This window comes from Trifolium pratense, linkage group LG4 (genome assembly GCF_020283565.1).
Source record: "Trifolium pratense cultivar HEN17-A07 linkage group LG4, ARS_RC_1.1, whole genome shotgun sequence".
NCBI lineage: Eukaryota > Viridiplantae > Streptophyta > Magnoliopsida > Fabales > Fabaceae > Trifolium > Trifolium pratense.
Genome location: NC_060062.1, coordinates 56,447,579 through 56,467,522, shown reverse-complemented (window position 1 = coordinate 56,467,522; position 19,944 = coordinate 56,447,579). Strand labels below are relative to the sequence as shown.

The window sequence follows — 19,944 nt, the reverse complement described above, 5'->3', positions numbered from 1 at the left end:
TTTCCAAACAACCACAGTTCATATCTTGTTGATTCCAACAACGTCCTTATTTGTCGCACACAATCCAACTAGTCACGTTCCTTATCGTTCTTCACTGTGACAAACATACTTTTCTCCATTCGATCAGTTCTTATTCGCATCTCGTGACTATCTTAAAGTCATAACATCCTAAAGTTCATCCACACAAAATCTTTATTCCAATCTTGGCTAGTCTCTTCGAACTATTCAAAATGTTTACTTTCCTTAAAGGTTCACTTGCTAATAATTAACAAGTTTAGCTCACACCGATAAAACTCTATAGGTATTCCCACCATTCTTATAACCATCACCTAATTATCACTAGGTTCGCCTACTCTTAACGCACAGCGTCTTCTCCGTTTTCCAACAACGGTTTCCATTTAACATCTCTGTTCGTTCCACCATTCCACAATGGTCACATTCTCTTTACGGCTAAACAACTTTAGTTCGACTCATTCTGAATCTTCCGGAATGATCATCTAATATTTCCTCCAAAATACTCTCCAAATAAGAACTTTACTTTCAATCCCTTATCAAATTGACGTCTACTCGTCATTACTCAACTTGTCTGAACGACAACGTCCTACTCCTTCCATTCCATGGTATTGCTTCTGAGAAATTCTTGTAGTTCTCATCCGCCTCTAGTCCATACTCTTTTGTACACTACACGATCTCCAATCGTTTCCAAACGGTCTTCATCTTTCTTAACCAATCTCAGTGTTGATCCCATGACGAACACTTAGTCCAACAACTTCTCATCTAGAAATCCTCACAACTTGCTGTCCAAGTTCCTTCCACTTCGAATAACACTAATCAATCTTGAACAATCTACTTCAAGAGCATCTCCATCCATCCTAACTTCATCACATTCGAACCGTCTCGGAGAGACACAACTTTCTCCCCCACTTATCTCAAACCCATCTATACTCTTCCACTAGAACTTCCGGTATAAACACCTAGTCATTCTATCGATTCTAAATATATTCTCCCAAAAAGAATCTAGTACCGACAACATTCACATGCGTGTCGCATACAAGGGTAAACGTAAGGCATTAAACCTAGACATCTACACAAATATCCTGTACAGTCCTCTTGACATATACGCCACTATGCAAATAGATAAATATTCTATTCCCCACATATACTAGTGTAACAACCTTCATACCAACTAGCATACGCAAACACAACAACATGTCAATACATATATTTATAACTAAAATATATGTAAGACAACAAAACATCCATGTACACAAGACATCGAGTCAAGTACATGCATTACATTTCATTTGTTCGCATACTTACAACATCTACTCAAACATGTATAAAACATAGCATGTTCTCAAACAAGTTCTCATCATGAGAATACATTCACATAGTTCAATTAAAGAACCACACTAAGTACTAGTAATCAATCTACCACATGTTATAAACAAACATATAACAACACACATTAGGATCTACTTACATCCTACTCCTTTCTCACTCTAGTGAAAAATTCATTTTCACTTACTCAAAAGAAAATAATCTTATATTTTCAACAAAATCTTCATCACATGCAGTTTTACATCATGCCAGATCATCAACAATACAGTTTTACATCATGTCGGATCATCAACAATTAGCAATAAGCATCTACAAACCAAAAGTTCAAACCACACAAATTTTTAAAACTTTAAGCATAAAAATACACAACCACTACTTGACTTGATAACTTATAACAATGATAAGTATCAATCGCATCAAGTACACACAACAAGAAAAGACAGACACAACTGGCACACACGCTCACTCGATCTGACTGCACAGAACGGCTCTGATTGACACATAACCTCACAGTCCGAAGACGACTAGCTCTGATACCACTTTTGTAACACCCAAACCCGTTATTTAATTAACTCTGCCTTTATAAAATCTTTTTCGAAAATACGCAGTGGAAAAATTGAAAATCTGATTATAAAGCGCTGGTTTGAATATCACAAAATACGAAATCCTCTGCATCAACACGATGCGTTATAAGTTATACAAAACCAATACTTTTCACCAAGAATAATTCTTATATGAAAACATAAGCAATTACAGAGTAATTTTCTAAAGGAATTTATATATATATATATATATATATATATATATATATATATGTGTGTGTGTACAAAACCCCTTTTCTCCCCGTGTCACAATCAGAGCGGAGCTTCACCACGCTACTCGGACAAGCTAACATATAACCTGTCAATCTGGATATCTGAACCCCCAAAGGTCCAGCAATTAACACAAAGCAGAGAGTTAGAAAACATAATTGCATATCATACGAGTATAAGAAAGGCCTTACACTTTCGAACTATCATACATATTCTAACTCACGACATAACGTCGCACTAAACAGTTATCAATTAATAAAGTTTAACACAATTCAACCAGATAATGTCACATACCATTTATCAAATATATGCGCATTTACCCTAATGTATCTAATGCCAATCAATTCACTGTCATGCCATCCCTAGACATGACTAAATGCATGTGGTACCAAGGTGTCTCACCAACGGTGGACCAAGAACAGTTTTATATCTTGCTGGATATGTCGGAACTTACCGAACCATCTTATCTCCCTTGGATAAGCCAACACAGTTTTATATCATGTTGGATAGCAGCTCTGGACTCATGGATTCATCTAATCCGATCCTCGGCTTCATTATGGACACATAATCCATTTTCGTTATTGGAACCCAAGTTTCCAATGTTCACATACAATCGTGAATGCATGTATCTATGCACATATCAACCATATGATATTATTTAGCTCGAAGCTACTCTTTTATGAATGCGGGAACACAATCCTAACACATTCACTTAACATTACAAATTAATGCCAAAACATCACATTACTCACTTTAAACTGCAACTTATTGCATACACGTTTATCAATCATATAACGATTAACAATAAGCATTAACAGCATCAACATGTATCAACAATCATGTAAGGATACCCTTAAACCATGTTACAAGTGCCTAATTACACTTACAACCATTAACAAAAGTTGCAGGTTCAGTATTGTTCGCTAAGCGAAGCAGTAGCGAACAGGTAGCGAACTATTCGCTAAGCGAAGCTCAGTTCGCTGCAGCGAACTACGTCAGAGGATTACAGGTGCATGGCGAACAGGTAGCGAGCTTATGGCGAGCAGGTTCGCGTAGCGAATCTCCTGGTGGCTTAGCGAACTACACCAGAAAAAAATATCTGTTCTTGAGTTTTCTAAGGGGGTTTAACATTGAATCAGCTCAAAAATTCATTCAAACATGTTATAAATTCTTATAAACAGCAATTTCAAACATATATGGTATCAAGGAACATTAATCATCCCTTACAAACCTCCAAATACCTCACAAAATCATGATCATGCCCTTTTCTTGGATTTTAAGCAACTTTCATAAACTTTTCAAACATGATTCAAACACATACATATTTTTCATGGCATCAAGCTAGTGATTAACACATACAAAGTGATGATGAAGAACATCACACTCACATACAAAAGCTTAATCAAAAGTCTAAAAAGAAATTGAGTGGGAGAGTTCGGGAATGGAGACATAGACAATCTCCCCTCTCCTTGCCACTCAAGAATCATGAATTCTAATCTCTTACCTTAGAAATTTGATGAATCCTCAAGCTCCTCATGTTCTAGCTCTCATGAGCTCCTCTCTTTCTCAAGCCCTAGCACCCTCTTGCTTTGCTCTCTTGCTTGCCCTAGCTTAGGGATGATGATCCATGAACTCTCATGTTTCCAACAAGCTGAAGATGGATCAATTTGGTGAAGGTATGAAATTTTGGTGATGGAAGAGAAAGAAGAATGAAGATACACGGCCAAGGAGGAAGAAGAAGGATGAGTTTTGTGATTTCCTCTAAGTCACCAAGTTCACTTTCTCTTGCTCTTATCTCCTTTCCACCTTATTGACTTTTCTTACAACCAAGCAATGAAAATATCTCCCTTCCCACTTGCTTAACATAAACCGCCCCCTTCCCACTTGTCTTGGCCCATTGGGCCAAAAGCCCAATAACAAATCCAAGGCCCAATAATACGGTTCACTCACGTAACGCTCCTAACTCGCGTATTAACTTATATTCGCGCCAATTAATTATTCGCCGCTTAATAAAATAATTATGAATTACGCCCTCGCGTAATAAAATAATTAAATAACGAATAATAAATTTCGGGTCGTTACATTTATTATCTATCACAGGTTCTTAAAAATATTCATTCAAGGGTTTATGCTTCGGTTGATCATAAAACTAATTAAACAAGCGAAAATTAGTATTATACGGAATTCAATTGACTAAGCATCATATATATTCAATTAACTATGATAGTGATCAAGCATCACGGAAACAAAGTTAATATCCTAACAACTTCCAATCAACCCTATTGCTAAGCGCGATAGTTTGTATCAATTTCTATTCAAATCAATTTAAACAAGCGGAAATCAATTCGAACAATCATCAACAATACAAATTCGAATTAGAATAATTAAGCATTAATCTAAACGAAATAAGGGATACGAAAGTGATACAAACAGCATAAACATTCAAACGAAATTGCAATTATAAACCGAACCTCAAGAATTCATAAACGGAGTTCCTTACACCAATGGATCGATAAAGGAATTTAGTTCTCCATAGAAGTGGTGGCTGCTATAGGGTTTTTGATATTTTGTGTGAACAGTGAATGAATTTTCCCTAGCTGACTTTTTTCGGTTTAAATAATACATGGAGACGGGCCTTAAAACAATTGGGCCGAAAACATAAAGTTGTGCTGAAAGTTAATAATTTAATTCGTCTGGAACATAAACGCAATTATTTGACACACTTTCGCTCTGAACTGGGTTTTGTCCTCAACATGAAAGTTGTAGCTCTTGATCTCAGCTTTCCAACGCATCTTCCCGTGCCTCAATCCGATATTTGTAAATCCAGTTATGACCTGCGGACTGGAAGGGTGTCAAAGTGCTATTTATTCATAAATTAAGTGCGAAAATAAAATAAAGTTAGAAATAAACTTAAATATAAAAACACACAAAAATAGTGAAAATAGTAAATTAAACCATAGGAATACACTAGTACAATAGTAGAAGAATGTGCATTAAAATGCACTGATCATCCTATATATACTAGAAGAATCGGTTTGCAAGATATTACGACAATTACAACACGCGCTCAATATTTTCACATTTGCGAATACAAGCTCTGAACCTCTGAACTAGTGTTTTTACAGCAAGAGGGGATTGACTATACTGAAACTTTTGCACCAGTAGCTAGGCTTGAAGCTATCAGGTTACTTCTATCTTATGCTGTTAATCTTGGAATAACTCTGTATCAGATGGATGTTAAAAGTGTCTTCTTAAATGGTTTCATTTCTGAAGAAGTGTACGTCAAACAACCTCCTGGTTTTGAAGATATCTCAAACCCAGAACATGTTTTTAGATTGAAGAAATCACTGTATGGTCTGAAACAAGCTCCAAGAGCTTGGTATGATAGACTCAGTAATTTCCTTCTTGAAAAGGGTTTTGAGAAAGGGAAGGTTGACTGCACACTCTTTAGAAAAACAACCAAAGAAGATATTTTAATCATTCAGATTTATGTTGATGATATTATTTTTGGTTCAACTAATGCTTCCTTGTGCAAGAATTTCTCTAAGATAATGCAGGATGAATTTGAAATGAGCATGATGGGAGAATTGAAGTTCTTCCTTGGAATTCAAATTAATCAGAAGAAGGAAGGAACTTATGTTCATCAATCTAAATACACCAAGGAACTTCTGAAGAAGTTCAATCTAGATGATTGCAAGATAATGAACACTCCTATGCATTCAACAACCAACATGAGCAAAACAGAAGATGAAGGAAAAGTAGATCAAAAGGTCTACAGAGGTATGATTGGTTCCTTACTCTATCTGACAGCCTCTAGGCCTGATATTTTATTCAGTGTCTGTTTATGTGCAAGATTCCAGTCAGATCCTAGAGAGTCTCATCTTACTGCTGTAAAGAGAATCTTTAGGTATCTGAAAGGAACAACTAATCTTGGACTTCTCTATAAGAAATCCAATGATTATGTGCTAAATGGATTTTGTGATGCTGACTATGCTGGAGATAAAATTGAAAGAAAATCCACAAGTGGCAATTGTCAATTTGTTGGTGAAAACCTTATCTCCTGGGCTAGTAAAACACAAACTACCATAGCATTGTCTACAGTAGAAGCAGAATACATTTCAGCAGCTAAGTGTTGCACACAACTACTCTGGTTAAAATATCAGTTAGAAGATTATCAAGTAAGAAGTCACAATATTCCTTTATATTGTGATAATACTGCAGCCATTCATTTATCTAAAAATCCTATCCTTCACTCTAGAGCCAAACATATTGAAATTAAACATCATTTCATCAGAGATTATGTTCAGAGAGGCATAATAGATATTAAGTTTGTTGATACTGAAAATCAATGGGCTGACATATTTACTAAAGCCTTACCTATTGAAAGATTTGATTTTATAAAGAAACATCTGAACATGTTTTCAATCTCTGAATAAAAATTTTTTTGGCTTCTAAGGTGTAAGAGGTTGTGTACATCAGAACTTCTGCTTCAGAACATCTGAATACAAAAGCTCTGAAGTACTTGACCCTGGTAGAATCTTTTCAACTCTGAGGCTCTGACCTATCTAAGTGGAAAATGTTCAATATTCGCTACTGAACAGTTGTTCACTAAGATGGCAGTTACCAAGTAATCTTTTTACACGTGGCTTATGTGTGTCAGGTAGTGGGTGGTTTATGATGACTTTTAGTATTCAAATTTTTGTCAATAAGCGTAACTTCCCATGTTTGCCATTTTTGTGTTAACTGTACGCATTTAAATAAACTTACACAATACACTTGCACACTTTTCACTCTCACAACATACACTTTTCATCTCTCTAAACCTCCAACAAAATTTTTCTTTCTCTCTCGTTAGCATCAACCCTAACCTAAACCTTCATCATGTCTGCTTCAACTTCAACTTCAACGAATCCTATCACTATTCCACCCTTCATCTTCAAGAACATAAAATATGTTGGGAACGAGATGGAATTCTCAGAATCGTTCTTAACTCTCCTACCTGAGAAGATGGTCGATTTCGAGAGCTTGAAAGCTAATGGGTATGATGTGAGACCTTATATCACTGCTCAAGGTTGGGATAGATATTTCGAGATGTTGAATGGTCCAATCTATCCAAATCTTCTTAAACACTTCTGGATGAAAGCTAAGGTCTTCACTAAGGTCGAAGCAAAGCAAGAAGAACTCCTAGCTATTGAAAGAAATCCAAGTCTGAAAGGAAAATCTAGAAAGGATATGGGTCTTCTTGATTTTACTGGTACGCAGATTAGGTCTAATGTCTGTGGTATTAATCTCACCTTCTCAAAGGTTCACTTCAACGCTCTACTTGGGTTGACAAACTCTGGTATGATTTTGGACAATTTTGAAAAGGATACTAGATTCAGAGAAGATCTTCTGCACAGGATGTTTACAGATTTGAAGCTGAAGGGTAAAGTCAAGGGAATGACTGATGAGTGCAGGGTTTTGTTTAAGATAATCATATCATCTATCTGTCCAAGATTAGGTGGTACTGATACAATCTCTTGGCCTCATCGTCATTTGATTTACTTTCTTCTGACTGATAGAAAGGTTAATCTGGGAGATTACCTATTTGAAAGGGTATGTGAAGCTATTTTCTTCAGCAAGTCTCAGAGGAGAACAACCATTGTTCATCCTAGATTGCTGTCTGACTTACTTTTTCAAGGGAGAATCGTCAAGCAGCTTCAGAAGTTTTATCCAGAACTTGTTGAGAATAAGGTTATGCCAGAAGTTCTGACTGCAAACTTCTTAGCCAAAATGCATCTAATCAACACTAAGGTGGTTCAACCTTCTCAAGATTTCCATGTACGCACAGAAGATCCCTTTTATGTAGGTGGTTATCCATTAGTTTCTGAATTGGACTGTGAAGAAGTAATTCAGAACTACTTGGAAAGGCTTAATGGAGAAGGATATACTGTTACTAGGAAAATGGTACCAAAGGCGCCAACTGTTAGCATGTACAATCCTAGACAGAGGAAGTCCAAAAGAAAGGCTGAAACTCAAGAGGAACAAGTTCATCCAGATCTTCTTGCTCAGAAGAAAATCAAGGTAGAGCAAGCTGTTGCTGAACAAAGAACAAAGAAGAAGCATGAAGCACCTGCTGAAAAGGTTGCTGAGGAATCCTCTAGAGCTCCTAAGAGGAAACTTAAGCTGGATGATGATGAAGATGATTCAGAAGAGACACACTCTGATGAGGAAACTCTTGCTGATAGGCTGAGAAAGAAACAAGTTCCTGTTTCAAAAGGTAAGACTCCTAAGATCTCCTTTAATGAAGCTGAAATTGGATTAGGTTTCACCAAACCTCTTAGAACCATTCACCCTGACCCCATCAATATTTCAGACTCAGAGGAACAAAGTTGTTCAACTGATGAGCTGATCAAAGAAGGTAAGAAAAACCTTTCAAAACTTACCTCCTCTGATAAGTCTCAGCAGAAGGACAAACAAGTTCTTTCTGAAGATCCCCTTCATGAACTAGAAAAACATCTTAGCCCTGATTCTCTAAGCAATCACCCTTTCTCTCACGAAACCACAAAACCAAAATCACCATCACCACAAACTCAATCCCAAATAGAAACATCTGCCAAACAATCATCTGATCCACAACAAGAAATATCTCTTGAACCCATGCACTCTCCCACTGAACAAACCAAAAAAACTTCTCCTATCAAATCTCCTGAACCAACTACTGAATCCACAAACTCTGAACAAAATTCTGAACCAAACCCAACCTCAAGTACTGAACATGTAGCTCCTGAACATGTTCACACTTGTGCTCCTTGTCCTTCAGAAGTAACTGTTGTTCATAATACCAACACTGCTTCTGAATCACCCAAGCTTTTCACAATCCCTTCTACCTATAACATCTGACCCTTCTGGAAGCCTATCCAATCAGCTTTATGATGATCTTTCAAGGTTGTCTAAACTTAAGAATAGGTTCTTAGTGTGTCCGTCTGATGTGGATGTTGAGGTTTCTGCTATCAAGGCCAAGATTTGCGATGCTCTGGATATGGTTGGAAAGGACATCAAGGCTGAGATTGGTAAACGGGACATGGAGGTTGTAAGTCTGCTAAGGGATTCTCTTGCTAGAGCTAGTCTGAAGAGATTGACCATGTTTAATCATGAAGAAGCTGAGATCTCTAAGGTTGCAGCTTTATCTGCAAGGCAAGCTGCTGATGACATGCTTCTACATGTGCTTAACAACTGCTGGGTGGAATCCAAATTGTTCAAGTGCTTAGAGGATCAGAGGATAGAAACTGAGAGGATCGCTCAAGAGGCTGCATTGCTCACTCAAGAACAAGTGCCAATGATAGAGGAACAAGTACTTAGAATTGACTATTCAGAGGATGGTGAATCTTCATCTGATAAAGGAAAAGCTCCTATGGAAGCAAATATGGATCATCTGAGGGTCTTGGAGCAAGCTATTGAAGAACAGAGGTCCGAACACCAAGTTCTTGCAACCAAGGTGGATAAGCTGGATTCCAAAGTGGACAATCTGAACAACAAATTTGATATGATCATAGCCCTTCTCCAAAAACCCTAGGCTTCTATGCACATCATTTGCTTTTGTTTTAAAGTTTTTATGTTTCATCTTGTTAACTATCGTACACTTGGATCGTTATTTCTTATGTTTTCGTTTTTTTTTTTGTGTGTGCTTATTTTGGTTTATTTTTGTGTTTATTTACTTCTATTTTCTAAACAAATATCAAAAGAAGGAGACAAAGAAACACAACAGAATTTTTTTAAATTTTTTATTAAATTGGCTAAAAATGCCTTGAGTACATTAGCATAAGAAAAAGAAAACCTAATCCTAATCAGATAAAGTCTCAGAGGAAATCTCAGATTTCTTCTCAGATTCATCTGAGGATATCTCTATTGGCTCTGGGTCTTCCTCTTCTTCATTTTGTTCCTCCTCAGGAACATAGCCTGCTAAGAACTCAGCATAGTCAGCTTCTATTTCATCCTCTTCTGACTCAGACTCTGAAGAGATGATGATAATCTCTACCTCCTGTTTCTTCTTGTCTTCCTCTTCTTGATTCTTTTTGTTTTCTCTTTCACGCTCATCTTCTTTTCTCTTACGAAATTCTGCGATGCGTGCGCTGAATCTTTTCATTATGTTTTCAATTTCTTTTCTTTGTGTACTGAGATTGATTTTTTTTTGTGAACAATGTTATTCAACCGGAACCTTTTTATAGCCACTTTGGCGCTTGGTTTTATCTTTTGAAAATTAATTTCACCTCCGTAACAACCAATTCCTGTCTTTGACTGTCTTGGTTTTCTCATTTTTGACTACTACTTTTTGATAATGACAAAAGGGGGAGTAGTTCGCATTAATTGATATGTTTCAAAAAGCTGAAATCACGTTTAAAGTTTGTTACAGTCTGTTATAAAATATTCTTGTTAATTATTTTATGCGGAGACTGAGTATTTTAATTAAAAATAAATTTCATAAGTAAGGATAAGTTAAGAGTGCAATTTTAACTTAGCCTTATGAAACTTAGGGGGAGAGCTTGCAAACCTCTCACTCTGAAGAAAAATTTGGAATTTAATTTTTATTTTAACTACTTAATCTTATACTAAATTAAAATATCATGGATAAAACTTAAAGCTAAGGCTTTATGGAGTATCAATCTTAGGGGGAGCTTGCAAACCTCACAAACCTAAGAGAAACATGATAAGTTAATTTAACAACAATTGTCAATTAATACTTATGTTTGTCATCATCAAAAAGGGGGAGATTGTTGGAACAAAATTGATTTAAAAATGTTTGCCCCCTAAATCTATTAAGGTTTTGATGATAACAAAGTATTAATATACAATTGGAAGTACTAAAAATTTATTTTAAGTGTGCAGAACTTAGTTTCAGACAAGCTCTGAAGAAAGCTCAGAAGACAAGTTCTCAGAAGTTCGCAAGAACTCAGAAGATAAGAATCTTCAGAAGTTACATGCATCAGAGGATGAAGACATCAGAACTTGCTAAAGTCTGAAGTGAATCAAACTCTGAGGTATATCTTGGATTGTGTGAAGATTCGAATTTGAAGGTCAACTCTCTTACCAATGAAGAAAAGGACCTCTCAACCTTGATCAGAACAGCTACTTACATTTTGTCTATCCACAATGGAGAACGTGGGTTATCAGACTTCTTGGCTGAATAAGGAAAGTCTTCTCTGCACATGGTCAAAGTTACTGAAACTCTTACTCTGTTTTGGAAACGACCAAATTGCATCAAGACAACTTGCTTGAAGACAAAAGGTTATCTTCAACAACGGTCATCTTTGCAACGACACTTTCTTAGTCCTATATATACTAGAAGAATCGGTTTGCAAGATATTACGACAATTACAACACGCGCTCAATATTTTCACATTTGCGAATACAAGCTCTGAACCTCTGAACTAGTGTTTTTAACTCTTAGTCCAAATACTTTGTACTCACTGTATTTGATTTTTTAAGGTTCTCTTAAGAGCAGTTGTATTCAATCATTGAACTCTATTTACTTTGTAAGTTTGAGTAGTCTTAAGCTTGTGTGCTTAAGTGAGAAGTCTTAAGCTTGTGTGCTTAAGCATTGTGGTGAAGTCTCTTGCTTGTGTGCTTGAGCATTTGTAATCTTGTGTGATTATAGTGAAATCCCTTGGAAGTGCAAGGGGACTGGACTACTCTTGTTTTGTGAGAGGAACTAGTATAAATTGCTTGTGTGCTTTCTCTCTCTCTGATCTCATTATTTGTGTGTTGTTTATCCGCTGCTAACGTAGCTAAGTTAAGAACTTCGAAAAAGTTTTAACTTGGCTAAAACACAATTCAACCCCCCCCCCCCCCCCCCCCCTTCTTGTGTTTTCACACCTTCAGTTTGCACAATATGACTTCACACAATTCTGTTAATCTTTACAAAAATCCAGTTTCTCATAGAACTTATCTCTGTTAAAACACAAACTTTCACTTCTGAACACTTTCTTCAAAATGAAAGAAACATTATCTAAGATGGCAGAAGAGTTACTAAACCCCAACTTTCTTCCTGTCAAGTGACATGATGTTTAGCACATCATCCTCAACATCAAGCTCAGAGTCACACACACATATGAATATAAACCAGTTTCAGCATCAAGAAGCACATACCAAATTCGAAACAGTCAGATATAGTAGTAATAATCACCTTTTTGAACATCACATATCTGAGCATTATCACATCTGATCACAACACATCTGATCATATATAGTACTTCTCAGCAGAATGCACATCCACACAACCAGTCATAGCATGACCAGTTCTCTTTCAGTCACACTTTGAGCAACAACTTGGTCAAGTGGAAGATCATCAGGATCAATTTCTTCCACCACATTAAAAACTTCAATGCTCCAAACCACCATCAGGTTGATCTTCAACCTCATCAAGTTGAGGACTCTCAAAACAATATCAGCCTCGGTTTGGGGAATCACAGAACAAATTTAAACAATACTAACGGGCTGGTCTAGGATGGTTCAACATCTTATATGACATCAGACTCAGGTGAGGTTTCTTTGGGGGACACAACCACAACTTTAGTGGGGGATGACAGAGTGTCAAAACAAACAACTTTGGAAGATGACACATGAACAATTTAAAAAAAACAATGTCATCAACAACCACAACATTCATGCTAGATTGACCTATGATTTTTAAGTGATCTAGGTTTATCTAGAATTACAATTTCAGAGACAGATCTCACAGATGTTCCAACACTACCCACAACATTTGAACCGATAGAACTTTTAACAGAGGTAATCACATTTGATTCAACATTAGGGGTGACAACTAAATCAATGAGGTTATAAAAAAAGCTTGGTAGGTTTATTAACATCATCAACAGTAACATAAATAGACTTTTCTAGGGTCTTTTGAAAGATAGGATTAACCTGGATAATAGATTTAGAAATAGGTTTCCTAGATGATGCAACATTGTGTTCAACATTGTATTCTTTCAGCACCTGCTTCATCCACAAGAGTTGTGAACAACTACTCTCAGCTGCTATGTAATCAACCTCTGCAGTAGACAAGGATACACTATTTTGCTTCTTGATAAACCAGGAAATCAGATTATTCTCCAAAAAGAAACAACCTCCATAAGTACTTTTCTTATCATCACCACTTCTTATCCAATCAACAAGACAATACCCCACTAGTATAGAATTTGTATCACGGGAGAACAGAATATCATAGTCACAAGTACCAATAACTTACTTCGTATCAAACTCAGATTGCATCTGCTGGCCAATGTTGGACCATCTGGTTCGACATTTCTCCAAACACAATCTTACCAACAATAAAGACTCTTGGAGAGTCCTTCCAAAAATCTGTAGAGAAAAATAAATTCTCTCAGACTCAACCATTTAACCACTTGAGAAATATGTGAATAACTGATATAATTATCCAGCTTGACATGGCTAGAATCTGTAACACCCAAACCCGTTATTTAATTAACTCTGCCTTTATAAAATCTTTTTCGAAAATACGCCGCGGAAAAATTGAAAATCTGATTTATAAAGCGCTGGTTTGAATATCACAAACTTCATTCAAAGATAATACTAATACATTTATCTAGTAAAATATTCGAATGAACTAAAAACAAAACCTCGCATCGAACGATGCGTTATTAGTTATACAAAACGGATACTTTTCAAATGAAAGCTTAAGACCAACAGAGTATACTAAGAGGACTACATGCATATACATATAAAAACCCCTTTTTCCCGTGTCTCAATCAGAGCAGAGCTTCACCATTGCACTCGGACGAGGCTAACACATAACCTGTCAACCTGGACCCCCAAAGGTCCAGCAATTAACACAAAGCAGAGAGTTAGAAAACATAAACATAAATATAAGTGTGAGTAGTATACTACACACTTCACACGCTATCATACATTTCTAACTCACGCACATACATCGTCAAATACGACTACCAATCAATCATTCATTTACAAACACACCAATCATATAGTTTCACGTCTTCTCGGACACTACTAAAGTGTTCATTTTATAGTCATGACGGACTCTACACTTGTTCATTTTATAGTCATGACGGACTCTACACTTGTTCATTTTATAGTCATGACGGACTCTACACTTGTTCATTTTATAGTCATGACGGACTCTACACTTGTTCATTTTATAGTCATGACGGACTCTACACTTGTTCATTTTATAGTCATGACGGACTCTACTCACATACCAAGTCATGGCAACAATCACAGTATTAAACAATTAGTAAATTCCAAAGCTTAACACATACGGAAAACACATTACAATCCAATCAGATATTGTCACATAACAATTATCAAATACATGTGCATTTACCCTAATGCATCTAATGCCAATTATCCAATGTCATGTCATCCCTAGACACGACTAATGCATGTGGTACCAAGGTGTCTCACCAACGGTGGACCAAGAACAGTTTTACATCATGCTGGATAAGCGTCTCACCAACGGTGGACCAAGAACAGTTTTACATCATGCTGGATAAGCGTCTCACCAACGGTGGACCAAGAACAGTTTTATATCATGCTGGATATGTCGGAACTTACCGAACCATCTTATCTCCCTTGGATAAGCCAACACAGTTTTACATCATGTCGGATGCTGCTATTCACCCCATTTAAGATGAACCCAGTTTTACATCTTGTTGGATGCGTCGGAACTTACCGAACCACCTTATCTCCCTTGGATAAGCTCAATAACAGTTTTATATCATGTAGGATATGGTTATCATCAACCATCTCTCCCATAAAGAGGAGTCACACAGTTTTATATCATGTTTGGATATGGGCTCCAGATCTCGGATAACATAATCCCATCTTCGGCCACTTTTCATAAACATAGTCCATTTTCATCAATTATTGGAATTCACATGATTCCCATAACACAATTATTCATGAATGCATGATTACTTTTAAACACATCAAATACATGACGCTATCTAGCTCGAAGCTATTCATTCACTGATGCGGAAACACAATTCCAACATCTAACACATTAGGATAACACAATATCCTATCACTCCAATCATAATTATTCACATGATAATTATCTGCATAACCATTTTTATACACATAAGGTTTCATTTACACTTATGTCATAAAACACACATCATTTCCTTAACATTGTAAATTAATGCTAAAACATAAACATAGTCACTTGAACTACAAGTCATTGCATACGCGTGCGAATCATATAACGATTAACAATAAGCATTAACAACATCAACATGTATCAACAAACATGTAAGGATACCCTTAAACCATGTTACAAGCGCCTAATTGCACTTAAAACAATTATCAAAAAGTTGCTGTCACAGTGCTGTTCGCTGAGCGAATCCGTAGCGAACCCGTAGCGAACACGTAGCGAACACGTAGCGAACACGTAGCGAACACGTTCGCTGTAGCGAACAGGTAGCGAACTACATCAGAGGGTTGCAGGTACATGGCGAACAGATAGCGAACCCGTAGCGAACTTATTCGCTAAGCGAATCCGTAGCGAATCCGTAGCGAACTTATTCGCTAAGCGAATCCGTAGCGAATCCGTAGCGAACTACACCAGAAATATCTGTTCTTGAGTTTTCTAAGGCGGTTTAACATTGAATCAACTCAAAAATTCATCCAAACATGTTATAAATTCATATAAACAGCCATTCCAAACATATATGGTATCAAGGAACATTAATCATCCCTTCCAAACATCCAAATACCTCAAATAATCAAAATCATGCCAATTTCTTGCAAAATAAGCAAAGTTGCATAAACATGCAAATCATTGATCAAACATCTACATATTCCCATTTTCAACTCCCCAAAGTTGTTTACCTCATCTACCATGAGTTCACTACACATGTTAGGATCAAAAGAATCCATTTTCCATTAAGAAAATCACCCACAAAACCCACAAGAAAATAGAGTGGAAAGAGTTTGGGAATGGAGGAATCGACATCCTCCCCTCTTCCGAATCACTCACGAATATGTAATCTAACTCTCGTACCTTAGCTCGACGAATCCACAAGCTTGCTCTTCTCTTTCTCCCCCATGAGCTCCTTGCCCTAGCTAAGCTCTTCAACTTCTCAAGAATTGCAACTTATGAGACTATTCATGGTTGACTTGGCTACTTATAGCTCTCTCTCTATTCTCATGGATCAAAGCCCACTTGGCTTAGGCCCAATGCCTATTCCACGCCCAAAGGCCCAAACAACATAACTTCTCGCTCATTAACTTACGTTCTCGCTAAATGATTATTCACCGCTTAATAATTTAATTATAAATCACGCCCTCGCGTAATAAAATAATTAAATAACGAATACTAAATTTTGGGTCGTTACAACTCTACCCCCCTTAAAAGATTTTCGCCCTCGAAAATTACCCGACCAAAACACAACTCCGGATAAACTCCCTCATCCGACTTTCTAATTCCCAACTTGCATTCTAACCAACGGGTTTCTTAGTCATAACACCTTAACCGATACGGTCTCTTACACAAACCCCGATTCAAAATCACACTTCTTCCGAATTCATACCAACAACACATACAAACTCCAAATCATACCCAGTTTGACAAAATCAGTCAATCCCAATCGACACAATCTCGTCTACTCATCAACAATAGATCAAGGACAGCTAATCCCTTGATTTGTCGATAGATAGTCAACAATCGTGATGATGGCATAAACCATTCTCATCAAACTACTTAAAACTTTCTCTTAACATCTTACGGTACTCGCAGCACCACTCCAAAACAAAACCACTTAACCCAAAATACTCCGAAAGACCCTTCCGTTGCATACTTCACAACTTTTCAAATTCCATAAGTTCTTAACTGCGTCGAATCTCACTCCAACCATTCATTCGGTAGCACAACTCCTACGCTCATCTGCTGTCTAACTTCTCAAATTTCTTAACACATGCCAAAAATATACTATCCAACCGTCAAATTCTTTTCCTTGCAATTCCCCAAATCATTGCGTCGAACATTCAACATAACTGTTTTATTTTCCAAATAATCTCTTATCCAATTTCTGACTTCCTTAACATGACCTTCCCGATATCATTTCCCGTCGAAATATTCTTATCCAAAATATTACCTTAAGTCACTCGTCGACTCACTATCATCCCACCGTTCACGACGAAAATATCCATAATCATTTATTTCCTTCCCACATAGTATTACTATACTACTCTAACATATACGATGTTCCCAACATCACTTAGTCTCCACCGACTTTTCCAATAAGTCGTTGTCAATCTCATTCTTACTTCCGAATGGTACAAAACACTTTCTCTGATACTTTCATATTTCCAATTATTCAAATACGACACTTCACACTTAGCTTTATTTCAACCTCCAAAGGTTCATCCACCCTCGACACTAATTGTCCGATCACCATCTAAATGAAAATATTTCCTTCTCGACAAACTCTTTCAAAATCCATCAAATTGTTATCCCATTTCCATCTCGGAATAACTCTACTACTCGTACAATCCACTACCACTCGATAACTTAACAAGTATACCAATTTCTAACACGGTATTTCTTAATTCCATTCTCATCTACTTCTGAGAATTCACTTCTTTTTCCTTGGTTAAATAACACTAACGGTTCTCCAACCTTCACATCTATTTTCTAAGCTTCTCAAATCTTTCCAAGAAATGACTACTCGGTTCTAACACACTCAGCCGCTATAAATCCTTCCTAGGCTCTTCTCGATCACCTAGTAATTCCATATTTAATCTCAGCTACTATCAAAAGTTGATTTCCAAACAACCATGATCTCCGTCTTGTTGATTCCAACACAACTCTCATCAGATTCCTCTGAAAACTTTTCATCAACAAAGCTTCCATCTTTATCACTCTTCCTCCTCTTTGAGGATGAACCATCAAGTGAAAGACAACCAAACAATGGAACATTCTTCCTACGAGTTCCGCTAGAAACACCACCAGTCCCACTTATTGTAGTCGGGTTTTCAGTTCCCTAACCACACCTTCCATCCTTGACATCAACCTCCCACTTAACTTAACCCTCAAGGTATTCACCATTCGCATACTCGTCGTATGATCATCACTAGGTTTTCTTACCCTTGATGCACACGTCTTCTCCGTTTCCCAGCAACGGTGTTCACTTAACATTCAATCTGCTCCATCGTTCCCCAATGGCCACATTCTCCCTACGGCTAAACAACTTCATTCCGACTCACTCCGAAATGATCATCTGATACTTCCTCCAAAGTATTCTCCAAATAAGAATTCCACTTCGAACAACGCTACTCAATCTTAAACAACCCACTTCAAGAACATCTCTATTCGTCCTTACTTCTCGCGTTCGAAACATCTTGGAGAGACAAAATCTTCTCCCCCACTTATCTCAAACCCACCTTTATACTTCCACTAGAACATCCGGTGTAAGCACCTAACCGTCCTATCGATTCCAAATTTATTCCTCCCAAGAGAAATCTAATACCGACAGCATTCACATGCATGTCGTATGAAAAGGGTAAACATAAGGTAAGATATCTAAGCATCTACTCAAAACCCCTGTGCAGTCCTCTTGACAAACACACCACTGCAAAATACATAAACACACTATTCCCGTCTATGCTAACGTAACAACCTACGTAACAACTAGCATACATAATTACTACCACATGTCTATACATATATTTATAACTAAACTATATGTAAGACAATGAAACATCCATGTACACAAGACATCGAGTCAAGTACATGCATTACATTTCGTTTGTCCGCATACTTACAACATCTACTCAAACATGTATAAAACATAGCATGTTCTCAAACAAGTTCTCATCATGAGAATACATTCACATAGTTCAATTAAAGAACCACACTAAGTACTAGTAATCAATCTACCACATGTTATAAACAAACATATAACAACACACATTAGGATCTACTTACATCCTACTCCTTTCTCACTCTAGTGAAAAATTCATTTTCACTTACTCAAAAGAAAATAATCTTATATTTTCAACAAAATCTTCATCACATGCAGTTTTACATCATGCTGGATCATCAACTGTTAGCAATAAGCATCTACAAACCAAAAGTTCAAACCACACAAATTTTTAAAACTTAAGCATAAAAATACTCAACCACTACTTGACTTGATAACTTATAACAATGATAAGTATCAATCGCATCAAGTACACACAACAAGAAAAGACAGACACAACTGGCACACACGCTCACTCGATCTGACTGCACAGACCGGCTCTGATTGACACGTAACCTCACAGTCCGAAGACGACCTGCTCTGATACCACTTTGTAACACCCAAACCCGTTATTTAATTAACTCTGCCTTTATAAAATCTTTTTCGAAAATACGCCGCGGAAAAATTGAAAATCTGATTTATAAAGCGCTGGTTTGAATATCACAAACTTCATTCAAAGATAATACTAATACATTTATCTAGTAAAATATTCGAATGAACTAAAAACAAAACCTCGCATCGAACGATGCGTTATTAGTTATACAAAACGGATACTTTTCAAATGAAAGCTTAAGACCAACAGAGTATACTAAGAGGACTACATGCATATACATATAAAAACCCCTTTTTCCCGTGTCTCAATCAGAGCAGAGCTTCACCATTGCACTCGGACGAGGCTAACACATAACCTGTCAACCTGGACCCCCAAAGGTCCAGCAATTAACACAAAGCAGAGAGTTAGAAAACATAAACATAAATATAAGTGTGAGTAGTATACTACACACTTCACACGCTATCATACATTTCTAACTCAC

General features: G+C 36.9%; 1 long non-coding RNA gene across 1 annotated transcript; it reads right to left on the bottom strand.

The window, feature by feature from the left end:
• Positions 1–2,181: 2,181 nt before the first annotated feature.
• LOC123920370 lies at positions 2,182–4,212 on the bottom strand. The gene is made up of 2 exons (XR_006813619.1): positions 3,658–4,212; positions 2,182–2,257 (listed from the first exon to the last, which is right to left on the bottom strand). It is a non-coding gene; the product is annotated as an uncharacterized LOC123920370 (long non-coding RNA).
• Between the last annotated feature and the right edge of the window lie 15,732 nt (positions 4,213–19,944).